A 14,431-nucleotide genomic window follows, 5' to 3' on the forward strand; every position below is an offset into this window, starting at 1 on the left:
AGCAACGATTTGTTTGTCTTGGGCTGCAGGAGTTTTTGGGATTTTTTTACTGACTTCTTTCTCAGTAAAAACAAGCCACTAACACTACTTTTTATTTTAACTTAGTATATGTGTGTTTTCTCTATGTTTCTGAATTGTGCTGTTTCTTACTTTTGAAACCCACTCATGGCGTTTACATGTGCGCTTGCTTTTTTCGGTTAATTTGGGTGGGTCAGCTTGTTTTGGGCTTTTTTCGTACGGCGATGCAGCGCGTTTTTTCCTTCCACCTGGGAACACTGGACACCAGCTGAGCAATGGAGGACGAGATTCGAGCGTGGATCATGCTGCTCGGATCGATAAACAAAGCCAGAATCATTGGGTAAGGAGCTGATGATGTACACGTTTTAGGCTTTATTTCAGAGTGAGCCTTTTGCAAAGTGAGGAGTGTGTCTCTCGGGAGTCAGACAGGTTGTGTTGATTTGTAGTGCGCGCTCGATCCCCACGTCCAGCGCCCCCATCCGCCTCCTTGGACCAGCGACGCCATTTCTCCGTGAGCCTCCAAGCAGGGAGCACTGTTGCAAACCCTTGGTGTATATCATATGTTCTCCTGCTAAAGGCCGGCACAGTGCGTTTATCTGCAGGACACCGGGATGTTTTCCTTCCCTGGATAACAGGCTGCTGGCACATTTCATTACTTTCACACGGCGCAGCTCTAACCTGCTTTACAAGTGATATTAAAGCAGGCTAGAGCTTTACAGGAGAACATATAATATCACACGTGTCTGCAACATTGTGCTCCATTGTTTTCATACGACTTCAATGATCCAGCGTCATATATGCCAGCTATGGCTTTTGGGAGTTTCAGTCCAAAACACATCAACGTACCATGCAGCTGCAATTGTACTCGGAGCTGGGATTGGGTGTATGTGTATCATAGGCAGTGTGGGAGGGAAGGGGTGCAGTGGGCGCGCCTAGACCTACTGCAATTGATTTACTGGCACAACTGCACTTTATCACAAAACCAGCTGAGTTTTCGGGAGGGGCCAATGTAAAGGACATGACGCATGGGTGGCACCTCAAAGAAAAGGAGCCTACATTCGTAAATCCTACTTTGGAAGCTGTGCAGTTAGAGCACCATCTGTGGGGTTAGATGGGGGGGGGGAGCTAATTTAATGAATATGTTGACCCAACTGTGCATTTTGAAAGCTCACTGAGGCCACGACTGTGTTCAAAACGACCACATCCCTTTCAATTTACCAGCATTTGGCTGTCCTCTAAGAAATTCATACAGATTAAGAAAGTTCGTGCATATGTAGCCCCTTTTTCCCCAGGTCTAACTTGGGAGCCTGCACTTGAATGGAACAATAAGTGGTGGGGTGGGGGGGGGGGGGGGGTGGTTTGGAAAGATATCCACAAGGATAACCTGAGGCGTTTCACACAGTACACATTAGCTCTACATCGTGTGCCATCATCTGGGTGTAGTTGGTCACAGCTGTTTCACTGCATTTGGTGAAAGGCCGTTTTGCCAGGTTTTTTTGCTGCATTTTTGTTATGGGGTTTGGGGTAGGGGAAAATTAAGTAATTGTGGGTGTTGGGAGTGCGCCCCCATAGATAAATGGGGCAAAATGGGCAGGCGCCGTGGTGGTCCATCTCCCCTTGAATCATCTTTCCCTTCCCTGTTGATGCTCTACATTCATGGCTGCCTCTCCCTTGCCAGATGCCTTAGAAATATTGCCTCCTGCTTTCCTTAATCGGCTGTTGCAAGACCCCCCCCTGTGGCATGGAACATGCACATTCGCAACCACTGGAATGTAAACATGTCTGTCTTCAGCACTTAGCAATGGCTGGTTTGCTTTCGTCTTTGCAATTTTTTTTGGCAAATGGCCTGAACGATGGCCCATGAATGCGGTTGCACATTGATGGTGCCATTTCACGACCAGGTCCATTCCACTGAATGCCCAGCACCTCTGAAAAGCTGGTGGAGATGATTGATCAAACCGCAGTCGCTTTGACATCTGTGCAGAGCCTGCTGACGCAGGTTCGAATCCCGGCAGCCCCAAACTCAGCCTTTTATCCTTCCGAGGTCGATAAATGAGCACCACACACCGTGGGTAATAATAAGCAGCACTCGGATACCCGAGGGTTCGTAGCACTATATAAATGCTAAATTATTATTATTATCCTGGTTCAGTTTGTTCGATCAGCCTGACAAAAGCACAATGTTGTATTTGAACAGCAGAAGTAGTTATAAAGCAACATACATTTGAGTAAAATGGTTATTCTTTAGGACAGGGGTGCACAACTGATTTTGACAGTGGGCCAAAAGTACCTTACATGATGGCTATAGTGGGCTGAAAAGTAAATGTGGGCGGGGCGGTAGGCGCAGCAGGCGTGGCAGGAGGCTTGGCCCCACCCCTCAACCAAACACTATGCCCCATGGCGCTCAACCAAACACTATGCCCCATGGCTCCCCCACCCCTCAACCAAACACTATGCCCCATGGCCCCCCCACCCCCAACCAAACACTATGCCGCATGACACCCACCCCTCAACCAAACACTATGCCCCATGCCACCAAGCATGCACCATGCATACATACTCATACAGACCCAAACCCCCCCACACCCAACTCGGCACACAAACTCACAAGCATACACCAATACACTATGCACCCATACAGACCCGAACTCCCCACCCCCCAACTCAGCACACAAACTCACAAGCATACACCAATACACTATGCACCCATACAGACTCGAACCCCCCCACCCCCCAACTCAGCACACAAACCCACAAGCATACACCAATACACTATGCACCCATACAGACCCGAACTCCCACCCCCAACTCAGCACACAAACTCACAAGCATACAGACCCCCAACTCACCATACAAACTCGCAAGCACATTCAGGCAGACCCGACACACACCCCACCGCTGCATCTCAACATACACTGAACTTGCACACAAACACATTCAGTCAGACCCGACACACACACCCCCTCCGCATCTCGACACACACTGCACTTGCACACAAACGCATTCAGTCAGACCCGACACACACCCCAACCCCGCATCTCAACATACACTGAACTTGCACACAAACACATTCAGGCAGACGCGACACACACCCCAACCCCGCATCTCAACATACACTGGACTTGCACACAAAAACAAACATTCAGGCAGACCCGACACACACCCCACCCCCGGATCTCAACATACAAGCAGCACAAAGATCCAACAAACACACACGCTCGGAAGACAACAAAGACTTTCCTAATGGAGGGGGCCGATGCTGCTTGCGGGCCGCCCTCCATTAGGAAAGTCTTTGTTGCTGGCGGGCCGGACAAAACGGCATGGCGGGCCGCAACTGGCCCGCGGGCCTTATGTTATGCACCCATACTTTAGGGTATATCCTACTTTTTTCATCTTAACACTTCCAGACTTGTTCAGTTGCTTCGTTAAACTGCTTTGTGGCTGAAGGCAGACCTGGTTAAGACATTTTTTTTTATCACAGCAGTAGTGGGTTTACAACTCCAATTAAGTAATTAACTCTTAGAATACTGCTTTGAAAATCACAGGCAGGCACTTTAAGCGCAGCCACTTTAAGCGCAAAGTCTGATAAGGCTTGATTAAAGTGAGCTCAAAGTTCCCATAAGGAGGTATTTTGGGAGGGGCAGGATCTGGGTGTAAATGGCCATAGGGATTAAAATGACCATGGGCAGTCAATATTTCGGCAAATAACCAAACGCCTACTGGCTTTGTGTGCCTAGGTGTTCACCATTTCAGAAGTTCAGGTAAGACTGGCACCTGCCCGAGACACTTCCATGGGTGGGTTCCTAACGAACTTCCTTACTTGCTGGGCTGTGTCTGGGTACCCATCTGGCTCCCTGCGCTGGTTCCGGGTCTTGGTAATTGTCATTAGAATGCGTACTGTATTAAAATGTGTAATATTAATATTTGTGCTATTATTTCAGCATACTGGGACACAGTGGATTCCTGTCAGCAGGTAGCAGTTGAGCACTGCTTGGAACTGGCCGTTCAGTGGATATAGAGGAGGCGGACAGGAGCCACAGAAAAAGTTTTCCCGATACAAATCCCAACCCTGGTCCATCAACTGCATCAGAGGTAAGTGCCATTAGAGTTAACCAAAAGTTGGTTTGTGCCCTTATGAAATAAATAAATGCTTTTTCTCTATCCAAATACTATCGGTTGTAGGCTTCTGTGTCTCCACCCCAATCTCAAACCCTCCTCCCCAACATTCCTATGAAGCCATAGGGCTTCTAGACGACTGTGTCAGAGGGTGGGAAAAGGTAGCTCAAATACTGTGGCTCATGTATTAACCGTTTATTGTCCATCACTCATTATATGCCCACATGCAAACATATTGCTTTGTCCATTACTTATGACCCGTTAAGCTTCAAATGTCATAGTGGTGTCCTATGTTATTTTTTTAGATTGTTACAAAAGCAAGCACGCACATAGTTAAATTCCCATAGGTATATAATATCGGCATCAGTTGGCCCGGGAGCCAAATTTAGCTCCTGGTAAGCATGGTGTAAAGCTAACCAGGCTCTTCAAGGCTACAAACAGGGCTAAATAGCCCCCAGCTCCGCTCAATTTCAAACCCTGTGTATTTGTTTTGCTTGTATGGCTCCTTTACCAATGCACTGTCCATGGGGGAAACACGAGATTGGTAATTTCTTCACAATATACCAATTATGGAAAGAAGATAAACGGAGAGCCACTTCCTGGGGAAGTGACACTAATCTATATTAAATTCTAAGGAATTGCCATGGTTTCAACCAGATTTACAGCTTTGAGAAATGTAGTAATTCGAATTACGAAAGCACATTAGAGGGTGTACAGTGAAAATTCTCTATGCTTTATTTCTCACAGCCATGTGTCAACCAAAAAGTACTTTGCTTGCTCTTTTCAAACTTTTTACACAAATCTTTTTTGCATTTCAGAATGTATCCATGTTAAAGCCAGGGAAATGGGCTTTCCAGTACTCTCTGCAACCGAGTGCAGAAAAGCCCTCCAAAACAAAATTGGGAACTACCGGATGAAGAAGGAGCCAAACCTCGTCTTTTCTACACAAGCGTAGTTCCACATTCCCTTGCTCTTTTGCCTCGTCCTGGATACTAGTGTGACTCCCTGGACTGGTTCTCTTTCCCCTCTCAACCTTGCTCCCTGGGCTGGTCCCCACCGGACTCGCTTGCTCCCTAGGCTGGGCCTGTATACTCGTGTGACACCCCTGGACTGGTTCCGTGTCCCCTATCACCCTTGCTCCCTGGGCTGGACCGAACCTGACTGGTTCTGGGTCCCCTCTCACCCTTTATTTTTAAATTGTGAAGCACCCGTGTTTGGGATTGCTACAGTTGTGTTTTTGTGCTATGTACACAGTGTCCGATTGAACCTCTGCCTCTTTTTAATAAATATAGTCGGGGGAAAAAAAAACGTGTCGCTTCTTTTTAAATATAGTTTATATGCCATTACATGGTCTTGACTTTCATGGCCATTTTACCTAAATGACTGTGACCTAATTAGTCATCACTATTGTACTAAAGGCAATTCAAAATGCAACTCTCTGAAATGGGCAGCAATTAAGCCACAGTGACGCTTTTAAAGCCCAATTCAACAAGGTGCACCAAATGTGTTTTTAAGCATTTCTTTTCAGGATTATAGTAAACATTATTTTTGTTAAAACTCCTAAATTTATTTCCAGCTCATAAACCGAAACAATGCCTATATTGTTAAAGAATATTTTTGGGATTGCTTTGTTGTTTTGATTTGTAAAGTATTATTTGGTGACTACATTAATTGCTTTTGGATTTCAAAAGGTTTATTTGGGGATTGCATTGCATTGCTTTTGGATCTCTACGAGGGTACATTTAGCCAAAAGGAAGCCAGCTGTAATCCGTTGCTTTTGTATTTATTTAGGGATGGCACTGCATTTGGATTTTTATAGGATTGTTTGGGGATTGCATTGTTTTGGGATTTTTGCTGGATTGTTTGGGGATTGGATTGTTTTTGGATTTTTAGTGGATTGTTTGGGGATTGGATTGTTTTTGGATTTTTAGTGGATTGTTTGGGGATTGGATTGTTTTTGGATTTTTAGTGGATTGTTTGGGGATTGGATTGTTTTTGGATTTTTAGTGGATTGTTTGGGGATTGGATTGTTTTTGGATTTTTAGTGGATTGTTTGGGGATTGGATTGTTTTTGGATTTTTAGTGGATTGGATTGCTTGGATTGTTTTGGGATTGCATTCCACTGAGGATTGCTAATTAACATATTTCAGGGTGCATGAAGCCAAAAAGAAGCCAAAAGCAATCCACTGAGTACAATGGGAGTTTCTGGAGTTAAATAGGATTTAAAGAGGATTTAAATGTTTGGGAAAATCCAGTAGCAATCCACTTTCAATCCAGATTTTTTTGGTAGGGGAGTGTAGCTATACCTTAGTCCATGGAATGTACTGTCCACGTACACCTCTCTTTTCCTCCACACAGAGAGCCCTTGGACAAGCCATGCTCCTTGGAACCAAGGACACACACGCGCGCGGACGCACCAAAGCGTTCCACTTTCACGTGTTTATTTTCACTTCCTTTTCTACTTTTCGTTTTTAATTGCTTGGGATGGTTCTTTTTTGGCGTGTTTACTCTGGGTGTCTCTAGGGGGGTGAGAGCTCAAGTCTAAAGCTCACCGTAAAAATAAACGCAATGAAAGGGTTCCTGGGCAAAGAAAGGGTTTCATTGTGTACCTGCCGCCGGCGCAGACTCGCACACTGGCAGCAGGGCTTCCAGGACCTCTGGGCTTTTCATTCAATCTGCGCCGCCTAGAACATGCAATTTAAGTAATTATAAAAATAACACCGGGAGTCAGATTGGTTGTTGATAATTCAAAGCAAAATATGTGCACTTCGCTGGCTGGTTGTGCTTCCTCGGCACTTTCCTCGCTCGCTGTCTGAGCCTGTAACCCACACCAGCGCCGGCGCAGTGGCGCAGCGACGCACGGTTTGAGCATCTGGTTTTGGGACCAAGGGGAGCGAGTGTGCGAACGCATTCAGGCAGCACAGGCGCGTGAACTCGAGATGTATTTGAACTGTCAGGAACCGTTTGATACCAGCAGTTATTGTGCATGGCGTTTACTGGTTGTAGTAAAATGAGTGGAATGATGCACAGGAGGCTGCATGGCTGCAGATGGTGTTTCTTTATTCAATATGAACATCTACCAGAAACTTGCATAATAACTCTAAAGACAACAGGCAGGCAACAAGCCTTTAAACAGTTGTTGTGAGTCTTTTGTCCTTAATGAGGCTGGATTAGCCAGTCTAATGGAGGAGCACACAGGAGCCGGTGTTGCTCCATGTCTCCACTCCCAGCGTCTGCCGCCCACGGAGCACGGGAGCCGCATTACCGCTTTCGTGCGAGATCTCGCGAGACTGGGAGGTCTCGCAATACCTCTACACACCTCCCTCTGATAATGCAAACAATGTCATTGCAGGAAATAGTCATTGTATCTCACCGGTCTTCTGTGTTCCCTTCTCGGCGAGTCACCTCTCTCGTTGTGGGCGTCCTGCTTGTGGTCATCTTCTTGCTCTACTGTGGGTGCATCCGCTTCAATTTCATTTTCTTGGACTTCTCTTCTATCTGTCTCCGGCTCTCGTTCTCTCTCTCTCACACTGTCCATTACTTTCTCGGTTTCGGGTCTTTCATGGGTCTTTTCTCTCTCTTGCCTCTTTTCAAACATGGCTACTCTCTCCATGTTCCATGTGCGCCCATCTTCGGTGTGGACGTGGTTGGTTCCTCTGTGGATGACTCTTACAGGTCTGCTGAACCTTGAACCCGTCATTTGATCCTTTGTCGGCAAACGTATTTTGATCCAATCACCTTCTTTTACGTCCGACCGTTGTTTTGTTCTTTTTCTTCTGTTGCTCCACCTTTTCATGCATGCTTTGCTGTTCTCTATTCTCCACACCACTTCCGCCATGTCCACTTCCTCATCTTCTCTTACTCTGGCCAACCATGGTGGCACTAGTGTGGAGGCTGCCCTCCTCCCTCTCAATATGCGAAAAGGGGAGATGTGGGTGATCCCGTTGGGAGTCAGTCTGTGAGTTGTGATTGCCTCTTTGGTCATCTTAAGGGGATCCATTCCTGAGGCGGTTGCTAATTGGATGGCTACTTTAATAAACCGGTTGGCCCTCTCCACAAGCCCATTGGCTTGGGGATGATACAGCGCCGCTTTCTTCTGGTGAATGTTGTGCTTCTTCAGGAACAGTTCCATGTCTCTGGATATTAGCTGTACCCCATTGTCTGTCACTAACACACTGGGGATCCCTTCCCTCTGGAAGATGGCAGTGAGGACTTCTAATACGGCGGCAGTCGTGATGTTGGGGACAAACTCGGCTTCGACCCACTTCGATAAGTAATCCACTAGCACTATGCCATAGCGATATTCAGATGCCATTGCTTCCAGTGGTCCTATAAAGTCCAGGTCTACTTTTGACCACACCGCTTCGGGGGTTTCTGTGGGAATTATGGGCGCTTGTCTGATCTTTAGGTGCTTGTCACTGTTGAGACACTCGTGGCATTTCTCAGTCATAGTACGGATCTCCTCATCCATGGACGGCCACCAGTAGGCTTCGGTCACTCTATGATGGACAGGACACAGAAGTATTGACCATCCAACGCCTATGTTGTGTCATGGTGTTCACCAAATGGCCTGCATGAGCACTGCACAGGATAGTTTTTCTCATGCTTGTGGGTGGGATCACCTGGTCAGTCTTCATAATTATACCGTCGGTCTCAGAGATTTCATTGTTTGGCTGACAATTGGGCTTTAGAGGCAAACGCTACCACATGTTCTGTGTCGCCCTTTTTCTGGGTGAGAACGGCTCCTAATCCGTATGCACTGGCGTCCGTGGTGATAACTGTACTCAAGTCTGGGTTAAACGGTTGCAGGCACTTCCACTATGTGTCGTTTGATGCTTTCCACCGCTTTCTTCTGGGCTTCTTGCCACATGTACTCTGCCCCTTTTTTGAGAAGCTTGTGGAGTGGCGCTGAGGTTTCAGAGAATTTGGGGATGAATTTTGCGTAATATTCCGCCAGCCCAAGGAATGACCTCACCTCGTCTTTGTTGGTGGGTTCGGGAGCTTTAATTATTGCCTGTAGTAGGTTTTGCTTGGGACTTATACCTTGCTCTTGTACCCCAAATACTCAACTTCTCACACCTTGAATACACATTTGTCATACTTTAACCTTACTCCACTTCTGGAAGCTTGGTGAGGACTGTTTTCAATGTGGCATCATGTGTCCGTTCGTCTGCAGCGTATACCAGGATGTCATCTTGGAAGTAGGACACGTTCCTGACATTCTGTAGTAGGGCGTCCATCATGCGTTGAAATGCCAAGGCTGCAGATGATAGGTCAAATGGAATCTTTGTGAACTGATAGGTGCCAAACGGAGTGATGAAAGCAGTCAGTGGCTTGGACTCCTTATGTAGTTGTATTTGATGGTACGCATTCCTCATGTCTAGCTTCGAGAAGACTCTAGCCTCCTTCATCATGAGGATTAACTTGTTGATGCTCGGCAGGGGGTAACTGTCCACAATTAATTCCAGGTTTAAACCGCGGAGATCAATGCATACCCTCAGCTCTTGTGAATTCTGTGTTTTATGAGTACGACTGGGCTCAGCCACTCTGATGCTTCAATTTCCTCAATGGTGCCGTCTTTCTTCATTCTGTCCAGTTGGCTTCTGAGTGTGTCTCTTGCTGTTGCAGGTACTGGCCTTACCCTGTGTTTGACTGGGACTGCATTGGACTTAAGGAGTATTTTGTGGACTAAGCCCTTGATGTGTCCTGGCTCTTCCGAAAATAGTTTTGGATAATCTTCTTTCGCTCCCGGCGCTCCTTTGCAACTGACAGTACCTGGTCTTCTGTGCTGGGGTCCAGCTTGATTTTCAATCTTGTCTGGTCATCCCACCCTAGCACTGCTGGGCCTTCTTGACTAAAGTAAACTTTTGTGGTGGTCTCTCTCTCTTTGAACTCCACTTTACCTTTGATGTAGCCAAGCAGGTCTACTGACGCTCCACCGAAGACTGTGGGCCTGTGTCGTGTGCTGAGCACTTGGAACGTCTCTGTGCCCATCATCTCCTTGTACTTGCTCAGCGGTATTATGGTTAGGTCAGAGCCCGAGTCAGCCATGGCTCTTGTTTCCAATCCAATGATTTTGATGGCGCAGTGGGGCTTTTCTCTTCTAGCCCGTGGGCTGTTCACCATTATGACGGTAGGCCTCCCTTCTTCATCAGAGGACGATTCCCTCTCCGTATTGTGTTCAGCGTTGACGCTGGTGACTTTTTTGTTTCGCCATTGGTACACTATTGAAAAATGCCCAATCTTTTTGCACACTGAGCATTCTTTGTCCCTTGCCGCGCACTCTTTGTCAAACGCTAAGTGATTCGTGCTGGTGCACCTATGGCATTTCAACGGTTCTCTCCTCCCCCATTTCCCTTCTCTCCAGTCGAGGACCGGCCTCTCCTTTTGGCGGAAGGCTATCGCTTGTACTTCGGCTGGGCTGTGCCCGCTTGCGTATTCTTTCCTTCTACCTGCTGTCTCTTCCACTGCTCTCGCTATTTCAACCGCTTCCTCCAGCTGTAGTTCCTTCTCCAGAATGAACTTGTCTTGCACCTTTCTGCATAGCGCCGCCAATTCGCGCTGTGTGGTCACATAGTCATCCACTTGCTCTGACATCTCCTGTTTTCGGCTGAAAAACCGTATTCTTTATAGGACAGTATTCTCCTTGCTGGCGCACCTTTTGACAATTCTTCTCACCGCTTCCTTAAAAACATCATCATTATCATCGCCGGCTACTGGCTCCGGGGTGAGACTTTCAAAAACCATTTGTCCTTCGACGCCCAGGGCATTTAGTAACATCGCTCTGCGCCTCCCTGCCGAGTAGCCTGCACCGTCTAAGGCCTCCACATACGTGGTGAATAAGGGTTGCCATTGTGGCCACGGAATGGCAGACCTACCTGGAGTTTGCAGGAAAGGTGGTGGTGGTGTTGCCCCTTGCATGGCACCACGCAGGTTTCAGTGGTGAACCTCGTCACCAATTTATGTAGTAAAAAGAGTGGAATGATGCACACGAGGCTGCGTGGCTGCAGATGGTGTTTCTTTATTCAATATGAACATCTACCAGAAACTTGCATAATAACTCTAAAGACAACAGGCAGGCAACAAGCCTTTAAACAATGTTCCAGTTGTTGTGAGTCTTTTGTCCTTAATGAGGCTCGATTAGCCAGTTTAATGGAGGAGCACACAGTAGCCGATGTTGCTCCATGCCTCCGCTCACAGCGTCTGCCGCCCGAGGAGCGCGGGAGCCGCATTTCCGCTTTCGGTGCGAGATTTTGCGAGACCGGGAGGTCTCACGATATCTCTACACTGGTGTACAACGGTTCAGGTTCCTGCATCTAAAGACTGGTCACAGGTTGCAGGTCAAGGACTTGGGGGCAGTGGGTGCCACTGACGGTCGGGCATGGTCGCTAGTGCCATAGCTAGACCAACCTTTAGCACCACCTATAAACTGAAATTATTGCATTGGAGTACTGATAGGAGGGTGATGCCATGTGAGGAGGGGCACAAAGTTTATGGGTTTTGTTTTACTTTTTACGCACCCATTGTCTGCCCAGAGCCATGCCAGTGGCCATTTCCACCTACTAACTGCTCTCCCTGCCAAAAGCACGTCCTCCCGGGGGTATCTTTGAAGTAGATGTATCACGTAGTAGCATAAAACAAACATTTTGCTTTATAGGGCCTGCTGGTGTTATTTCTAAGCAAGCTGAGATTTAATGGCTTAACAACAGTTGCAAATGAGATCCTGGTCGTTTGATATACGTGTGTCCTCAAACCTATCCTTTGCCCCAAAGTTTGGTTAAAACAAGCATTGGCAGAGCCAAAAGTTTGGGTTTCTGCATATGTATTAGTTGGGCATTTGCCAGGCACCAAGACCATTCCCAGGTAAATACACAATTTTCCAACTGTTCCCATCTTAGGGTAAGGCAGTACCAAAATGTCAGTGCCTGACCAATATTGACCAAATACTACAAAAAAGCCCACACTATTATTTTTACCAACACTTGGTTCAGAAGTATCAGCCTTCCTGGTTTGACAATAGACCAGTCTTCGCTGCCTAGTCTACGACAATGTATTTGCCACACATCAGGAACACCAATCCTGACCGGAATGAAGATCATCAAGAGGCAATTGAAATCAGGGGTGATGCTAGGCCTGGAAAAGATCTGGGGGTACACTAATGTCAGGACTGTCGAGACTCTAGGCTAGTTAGCTTTCGGTTGCAGCCCCTGAGCTTTTATCTGGAGCTACAACCAAAAGACCTGGGGCTATAGCCCCCTCGGCCCCCCCAGCAACACCTCTGATCGAAATGCACCAGGCAAGCGCCCTAACCATCAAAACTGCTGACCATGCAAGTGAGACTGTGCATCTGACGACCACGAGTCATATGGAGCACGTTGGACCTAAACAGACGACTGAAACAGCAACCAGCGTGGACGTCAGACCATTGGCACCCTTGCTCCAGGTACCGGTTTTGTTCAAGGACTCTCAAGGGTGCATGAGGAGATATTCAATCCTATCAAAGAAAGCGTTGCTCCTCCACCTACCCTGGGTGATTCTGACCCAAGTGCGTGCACTATTCTCACCACTTACACAAGCAATGTATGCGTAGGAATGTCCTCACAGAAATACCCCATGGATAGGAAGAAGCAATATTAGTGTACGCTTAACACACCCTACAGACTATTGCACTGTAAAGAAGGGGGAGGCAGTTAAACATTTAAGTTTTTGTTCTGTGCGGGATCCCTTTCCCGATTAAGACAGACCATAAACCACTAGTATATGCACTGTTCAGGACACAACAAGCTCATGCTCCCAAGAGAAGCAGGTGGGCTTTAGCGCTCCAGGAGTATAATTTTAGGGTGTAATACTCTCACAAACACTTGTCTGCAAATGGAGGAGCCAGAAAAGAGCATGGAAGTTGAGCAATGGCTAGCTGTTGCACAAGTAGCAGCAGGTGACATTGTAGATTTAGAAAGTTAGCAAAAGGAGGGTGGACAGGACACAGAAGTATTGGCCATCCGACGCCTGCTCGTAGAAGGCCGGCTTGAGTAACCAATACAAGGAAATGCAGGATGAGATGTGTATGGAGAATGGAGATCGTTCTCCCGAAGGCAATATGAGCATGTTTCTCAGAAGTAGCTCACAGTGGCCACTTGGGCAGGGGTCTGACGAAAAGAAGAGTGAGGGTTTGGTATTGGTGCTCGAAGATGGATTAAGAGGCGGAGAGTTAGTCAATATCATCTATCAGTTGCTGAGAGTGACAAGTCTCATGTCAGCATGGAACCTCCCTTATTTCTTTTAGAATGCACATGACTCCTGGCACTAGATGACATGGGACCATTACCCGAAAGAGTGAATGGGAGACCATTCATTTATGTTTGTACTCATGGATCACCACTCAAAATAGCCATGATATATGATATGACATGATATGATATGGCATTTATAACGCGCCTTTACACAAGTGTTTCACGGCGCGACGAGGCAAGGGAAGGGGAACAGAGGGAAGACAGTCAACAATCCTACTAGGCTAGGTATCATTCAGATCGCGCAAGTGCATGGGAAGGGGAGGGAGGAGAAGTGCGAGGGGGAAAGGGGAGAGGACAGTGCAGTACAAGGGATAAGAGAATAAATAAATAAACAGTAAGTAAAAGTACGACCAGCCGGTGGCAAATGCAGGGTAAGTTCAGACAGCAGTTATCAAGTACTGGTAGTGGGACTCTAAGGATACAGAAGACAGTCTCCAAGTGCGGGGGTTGCCAGGAAGGCAATGCAGGAGTGTGACTGGTGGGGGAGGGGACCTGGGCCCAAGATCAGAGGGTACCAGGTAACCAGTGCAATTTCGGTGTCAGCCAGGGAGTCAGCAAGGGTGAGGAGGAGAAAAAGCAGAAGCAAAGAGAAAGGTTTTGAGGTGCTTCCGGAACCGTAGATGATTCTCCTCAAGTTTCAGGGGGGCAGGGAAGCTGTTCAAGAGGGAGGCCCCAGCTGAAGAAAGAGATCTACTGCCAACTCGTTGCTTGGAGAGGCGCCTGACCCTGAGGGAGTTTGAGTCAGAAGAGCGAACAGCTTGAGAAGGAAGGTATTTAGGAAGAGAGAGTTGAAGGTATTGAGGCCCCAGGCCCCAGAAGGCCTTTTGGACGATGCAGAGGGTTTTGAACTTAATCCTTGCAGCCACTGGGAGCCAGTGCAGAGATTTCAGTCCTGGAGAGATACGATCCCTGGGCTTGAGGCCAAGGACAAGTCTTGCAGTCCAGTTCTGGATAAGCCTCAAAGGGCGGAGATTGGAAGCAGGCAGATTTAGAAAGGCTGTTGCAAT

General features: G+C 47.3%; 1 long non-coding RNA gene across 1 annotated transcript; it reads left to right on the forward strand.

The window, feature by feature from the left end:
- The first annotated feature begins 219 nt into the window (after positions 1-219).
- Positions 220-5,442, forward strand: LOC138579928 (uncharacterized). The gene is made up of 3 exons (XR_011304160.1): positions 220-358; positions 3,960-4,110; positions 4,953-5,442. It is a non-coding gene; the product is annotated as an uncharacterized lncRNA (long non-coding RNA).
- Positions 5,443-14,431: the final 8,989 nt, after the last annotated feature.

Source organism: Ambystoma mexicanum, chromosome 1p (assembly GCF_040938575.1).
Source record: "Ambystoma mexicanum isolate Mex_15411 chromosome 1p, UKY_AmexF1_1, whole genome shotgun sequence".
Taxonomy (NCBI): domain Eukaryota; kingdom Metazoa; phylum Chordata; class Amphibia; order Caudata; family Ambystomatidae; genus Ambystoma; species Ambystoma mexicanum.